The following is a 7,255-nucleotide window of genomic DNA, read 5'->3' as shown; positions in this document are numbered from 1 at the left end:
CACAGGTCCCAGAAGACAGTGGGACCATTCAGAAAGCGCAGCGCTACTCGCACATATGCAGTAGGAAACAAGCTGTGAAATAAGGATGCCGGCGCCTGCACCCAGAGTCGAGGGACGGGTCGGCTTCGGGTGCCAACATTGCGGGCTCTCTGGACAGGTAAGTGTCCTTATATTACCCAGGCAGAACTCCGCTTTAAATACCACCAAAAGAAAGCTCTATCATTCTCCAAAAGAATTATAAAAACAAAGTTTGTGTACAGCATTGCATGACTGCGCAATTGTCATTCAAAGTGAGAGAGCGCTAAAAGCTGACAATTGGCCTGGGCAGTAAGAGGGTGAAAGTGCCTTGTAAGCAAGTGGTTAACTAATCTTTTTTTTATTATTATTATTATTATTACACAGGGCATTTTCACCCCCTTCCTGCCCAGACCAATTTTCAGCTTTCAGCGCTGTTACACTTTGAATGACAATTGCGCGGTCATGCAATACTGTACTCATATGAAATTTTGATAATTTTGGTGGTATTTGATCACCTCTGCGGTTTTTATTTTTTGCACTATAAATCAAAAAAGAGTGACAATTTTGAAAAAAAAAAAAACAATATTTTTTACTTTTTGCTATAATAAATATCCCCCAAAAATATATATTAAAAAAAAAAAATTCCCACAGTTAAGGCCGATCATATTCTTCTACATATTTTTGGTAAAAAAAAAAAAATTGCATTTTTTTTTTTTTTTTATTTTTTTACTAGTAAAGGCGGTGATCTGCGATTTTTATCGTGACTGCAATATTGCGGCGGACACTTTTGACACTATTTTGGGACCATTCACATTTATACAGTGATCCGTGCTATAAAAATGCATTCATTACTGTATAAATGTGACTGTCAGGGAAGGGGTTAACACTAGGGGGCGAGGAAGGGGTTAACTGTGTATCCTAGGGAGTGATTCTAACTGTAGGGGGAGAGTACTCACAAGGGGAGGAGACCGATCTGTGTTCCTCTGTACTGGGAACACACATCGGTCTCCTCTCCTCTGACAGGACGTAGATCTGTGCGTTTACACACACAGATCCGCGGTCCTGCCGTGTTCACGGGCAATTGCGGGTGCCAGGCACGCGCATCGGGTCCTTAGAGACGCGGCGGGGGACGCGCGTGTGACCCCTAGACAAACAGGCTAAGCGGCGGTGATCTTTTTCTAGGAAGTAAATAGGGAGGGGCGGGGCTGGGCGCGTCACGTCGCAGCATGGAAACGCGCGGCACCCCCCCAGTCTCCATGGACGCGGACAACAGAGGGAGGCGTGTGCCCAACGCTGGATAATAGAGGCGGCATATTCCAAAAGGAGGCGGGGCAGCGTCATGATGCAGCCCGTTTGAACACCCCATTGGTCCGCTCGCACAGCAAAAGCAGGTGAAGTGATTTCTAACACACGAGTACAGCTCCACCAAACCATCAGTAACGGCTGGTCACTATAGGCAGCGGTGACACTCTCAGAACAGCACCAGATTTAATGGTTATATTTATATGAAATAACTACATCAAACAACTGACAGGGAAAATAATTACACTAGGGGGTAAATATTTTATAACAGCAGATACGGTACATTGTACACTGCTGGTCGTTTTTTTTTATATTAAATATAATGGTTAGCTGAGTCCATGGGTAATCTCCTACTTGAAGGGAAACCCACAGATAGCAGCATAGGAACTAGGGGGAACACTGGCTCTGTATATATGGGCACAAAGGAATAGTGCCCAGTGGTTGCATCAAACATAGCACCATAGATGGGCCCAGGCATGGCATGGGGGAATGACTGGTGAAATCCCCCAGATGACAATATGTCCGAAACAGGACAGGGAGGTACCCCATCAACCCTCCATACCTACCTGCCAGCGCATGTATGGCCATATGGCAGGTCACCACCTGGAGTGGTGGCGGCCCTCCAGGCCACCAGTAGGCCGCCCCCACAATTGGGGGTCGGCCCACATGCGCCGGGTAGGAGAAAAAAAGGGGCCAAATCCCACAATCATGCATGCCAATGACAAGCCAGCCAGTCACAGTCAACTCAGGGCACATAGGGACATAGCATATCTTAATGACACATTACATGCGACATAGGTCATAACAGGTATAATTAAAATCAAAAGGAAGATTAAAAAGAATAAGAAGAAAAAATCATGACAGACATCAGAACAAAGAATAGATCATAAATATGGCCCAATTACTCCTTTTCACACCCTCCCGAGGCAAAACCCTCCAAGAATGGTCTGAAGCTAATTTGTTCGTTTAAGCCCAGAGATATGTTGGCTCCAAGATCCGCAATCCAGCGGGTCTCCCGCTGGAGCAGTACTTTGTTCCAATCTCCTCCTCTGGAACTAGGATGAATCCTATCGAGGATAAGGAATTGAACGCTAGGAAATCTTCCTTCATGTTGTTGTACAACATGTCTCCCTAGTGGGAAATCGGGATTGGCCATTTTCATGGAGCTTATATGCCTAGATGCTCGCTTATAAAATGGCAGCTTGGTTTTACCCACGTAGAATCTGTCACATTGACATGCGAGAAGGTAAACTACCCCTTCAGTCTTGCACTTTGAGAAATGGCGGGGTCTGTATGGTCGACCATTCGGTAAGATGTTATCTTGCCGGGTATTCATGTATTGGCAGATTGGACAACCGCCACAGGTAAAGGTACCTGGTCTCTTACATGAATCTTTTCTAAATACTCCTTTGAATTCACTTTTGACAAACTGGTCCTTCGGTGAGGACACCCGCCGATAGGTGATCGCGGGTTCCTTGGTCACAAAAGGACCCAGTGTCAGATCAATAGATAAGAGGTGCCAAAACTTTTTAATGATGCCTTGTACCACTTTGTGCTGTGCTGTGATTCTCACCATATCTATTTCATCACATTGCTTTTGCTTGGTACCAAATAATAATTTTTGTCTTATCTGTCCATCTGCTCGCCTGAAAACTTTTTTTAGGCATTTGTGTGAGTAGCCTCTTTGTAGCAGTCTATCTTTTAAGGCCCCAGCCTCCAAGAGGAACGCATCTTGGTTCGAGCAATTGCGCTTCAAACGAAGATACTGGCTGTATGGGATTGAATAAATTAGGGCTTGAGGGTGTGCACTGGTCACGTGTTCCCTGCGGTGGGTTTCCTGTACAGTCCACTCGACAGGCTAACATCACTGTTTTTGATCAAAGTTACGTCTAAAAACGCAATCTTGGTTTCACTACAGTGAAACTACAGTGAATTTAAGATTGAATTAATTTACATTCATGATGGAAACACACTTCTCTAAATCCTCAGCCGAACCTTCCCATATTACTAGGACATCATCAATGTAGCGGAACCAGGCCACCACATGATGAAACCAAGGTTTGGCCTCTTCACTGGACAGGAAAGACTTCTTCCACTCCCCCAGGTACAGGTTGGCATACGATGGGGCACACAAGGTCCCCATCGCAACCCCCTGCACCTGGAGGAAGTGGTAGCCATCAAAAGAAAAGATACCATGATCCAGCACAAACTCAAGGGCAATGATGATGAATTCGCCCAATTTGTGATCTGCCCGAAAAATGGGGGCAATCACATGTCTGATAGCTGCGACCCCAAAATGATGGGGGATAGAGCTATAAAGGGCTTCGACATCGATTGCCACCAGTAGGGCGTGTTCGGACACATGTAAAGCCTCTAGTTTCTGTAATAGGTGAATGGTGTCAATGTAGGAAGGCAACAAAGAAGACGTATATATAGCAAATAAATGGACGAGAACTGGACAACCGCACTCCAAAATCACTTAAAAAAGTTGTCTTTTTATTTTTCAACTGCACAAACAGTCACTGCAAACCAACAAGATACAGTATGGCCGACACGTTTCGCACTTACAGTCAGTGCTTAGTCATGGCCATGACTAAGCACTGACTGTAAGTGCGAAACGCGTCGGCCATACTGTATCTTGTTGGTTTGCAGTGACTGTTTGTGCAGTTGAAAAATAAAAAGACAACTTTAAGTGATTTTGGAGTGCGGCTGTCCAGTTCTCGTCCATTTATTTGCTATCATTAGCATTGCCAGCACCTTGGTGGTTCAACAACCCTGGATTGCTCATGGGGCTCACCTGGAGCGGTGAGATATCTGTCTGTAAGACGTATATATAAATGCTCACATTTTCGGTAAGAGCGCCATTCCCTGACACGATTGGCCTACCAGGGGGTCCACTAAACTCTTGTGGACCATGGGAAGACGATAGAAAGTTCGTACCCTTGGATACTTAGCAGAGATTCCCAATTGTCCTGATAATCACGCCCTGAGCAAAGGCACCATCAATTAAAGCATAGAATTGTACCTCAAATTTTGAGATACTCGTCCTAGAGATGGGTGAATACCAATATTTATTGGACAATATCTTAAGGCACATATTTTTGTACTGATCATTTGTCATGATGACTATATTCCCTCCTTTGTCCGAAGGTTTAATAGTCAAAATATTAAAAAAAATTAATTTATCAAGAGCTTTACATTGATTGGAAGTTAAGTTTCCCGGAGGCACAGGTTTATGCAATTTTTTGATTTCCGCAGATGTGAGGGCTACAAATGCAGCCAAATTGGGATTAGTCTGCCACGAGGGGAATTTGTCTGATTTGTTCTTAAGTGGACCCACAGGTCTACATAATATGTCGACGGTGTCAGGTTCCTGTAGCAGATTCTCAAGATCTAATGTATTGTATCAATAAGATCTAAGGTGTCACAGTCCTCCGAAAGGGACACAAGTAGCTCCAGATCATCATTGTGCTGTTTTGTCATTGAACAGGGGACATCATGTTTTTGTTTAGAGTAAAAACTCTTAAATAGCAATTTTCTGGCGAATAGGTGAAGATCCTTAATGACCTCAAACATGTCTAAATGAGAATTTGGACAGAAGCTTAGCCCTTTGGCCAGTACTGCCTTTTCATCAACTGAGAGGTCATAATTGGAGAGGTTGATGATGTCCGTGCCATAGTCAGTGCATGTACCAGATCAGATCACCTTCTTCCACATGTTTGTTGTGTCCCCCACATGGCTTCTCGCAAACTGGACTTCTTATGGCTTTCTTTCAACAATGGCTTTCTTCTTGCTACTCTTCCATAAAGGCCAGATTTGTGGAGTGCATGACTAATAGTAGTCCTGTGGACAGATTCTCCCACCTTTCTCTGCAGGTCCTCCAGAGTTACCATGGGCCTCTTGACATTTAAGTTTTTGGTTGAAACAGGACAAAATGTGGAAAAATTCAAGGGGTATGAATACTTTGCAAGGCATGAATCTATTAATCATATAGGGGGTGGCATGGAAATAGCATGGAACGAATGTTGTTCCTCCCACTGTGCGATGTTAGAAACCGGAAGCAATGAGGATTCACTTCTGGTTTTGGGTCTGCCAGTAAAGTAGCCAATCGGATCGATCTGTGTCTGATCGCCCGTATTGGAGGCCAGAGAAAAGATCTAGAGTCTCTTCACAGAGAGGACCTGTCACAGCCTATGCTATTACAAGGGATGTTGTTTATCCCTTGTAAAAGCAATACATTTAAAGTGATTAACAATCACCTTGTAAAACAACCCAGTTTAAAAAAGAAATGAAAGATAAAACATGTTGTATAGATATAAAAATACATTATAAATACCCTTTTTTTTAATAAGGGATCACATTCCCTCTGTTCTCAGCTGCACACCGAGCTTCTCAGTGAATGGCTGTGTGAGGGGCATATCAGGACAAGTCTAATCATTGGAGGAGAGCACAGAGTTCCCAGAATAGCTAGAGAACTGACCACGGTGTGCTCTCCTGCGTAGGGTTGTCAGTTTTTAATAGGAAAGCAAAAGGGACTGGCAGAAACACCAGGGATTTCACAAAAAGGGAGCATACAAAGAACAGTAGACTATCATACAAGTACATGGTACAGCAGGCACATATCAGAATTATAAAGTTTTGGGGTAAAAAAAATAAAACGCTCAGATACGGCTTAAAAAAAAATACTGGAAGAAAAAGAAAGAAAGAAGAAGAAAAGAAGAAGCCCATGTGGGGCTCCGGCTGCATCATTCATTCACAATATCATGGGCTCCGGCCGCATCATTCATTCAGTGTTCTGCGAATTGGAAAACTATAAGGTCCAACAGCCTTTGCGTCTATCAGCTTGTAGTTCTCAATTAACTACCATTGCGCTGTTGAGTGCTGTGGGTAGTTCATTGAGCTTCCTGTCTCAAGTGTAACTGCTTGCTTGTATCAAAGGTAAGGGGAAACAAATATGCAGGGCCAAATATGCAGGGCCATGGCATTACACCCACCATCTGCTGACCATTGGTAATGTCTACCGTTTTCGGGTTTATCTTGCCCCAATATTTACATTTTGGTACTAAGAAAAGTGAAACTGTTGCCTTTTAAAACGTAGTTACGCTTTTACTCCATTTTTTTTCTGACTAAAAGTCCAAGGGGGTCATATCCTGCTGCACTTTCTGTGCACCATACATGTATCTGCTGACCGTGGGTGCAATGCTTTACTGGTCCCCAATATATATATATTTCCCCATAAGAAATAATGAAAACTCAGATGATTCGTTCCACAACCATTTATTCATAAGTCCTTCAGTTTATAGTCCATATAAATAGATTATAGCAATGTGATAGGTTGTGTAACCATAACATGTCCATCCACAAATGGCAGCCTCCACAAGGGGATTAGAAAATCTAGCAGGAGCTACAGAGCATAAAAGAGAAGAGAGGCACATTTAATGAAGGTTCAACATTTAGCAACTTGCATGGTTGATGATTAAGAGAGGCACATCTAAGTATGCAGGCATCCAGGGTAAAGCTATCCATAGACCGTCCTCCGCACTGCCGGCTCTCACCGCTGTCAGTCTGCAATCGTGACTGGGAAGACTACCCTGCAGTAGAGCGATCTGAAAGCGAGGCTTGAAGCACTCGTGAAAGGGATGACATCAATGGCAGAAAACGGTCTATGTGGAGAGCTTTACCCTGGATGCCTGCATACTTAGATGTGCCCGTTTTAATCATCAACCACGTGAGTTGGTAAATGCTGTACCTTCATTAAATGTAACCATATTGCTACACTTAGAGTGTAGCAATATGGTTACTCTTCTCTTTTATAACCAGTTTTGACATGACACTACTTGTATGTCAAGACATCACTTGTTTATCAGGTCAAAATGTATTTAAAAAAAAAAATGTTGCTGGTCTTGCAAAATGCTCTCAAGCCAAGTTACTCTTA

This window comes from Rana temporaria, chromosome 3 (assembly GCF_905171775.1).
Source record: "Rana temporaria chromosome 3, aRanTem1.1, whole genome shotgun sequence".
Classification (NCBI taxonomy): Eukaryota; Metazoa; Chordata; class Amphibia; order Anura; family Ranidae; genus Rana; species Rana temporaria.
Note: the sequence above shows the minus strand (reverse complement) of the source record.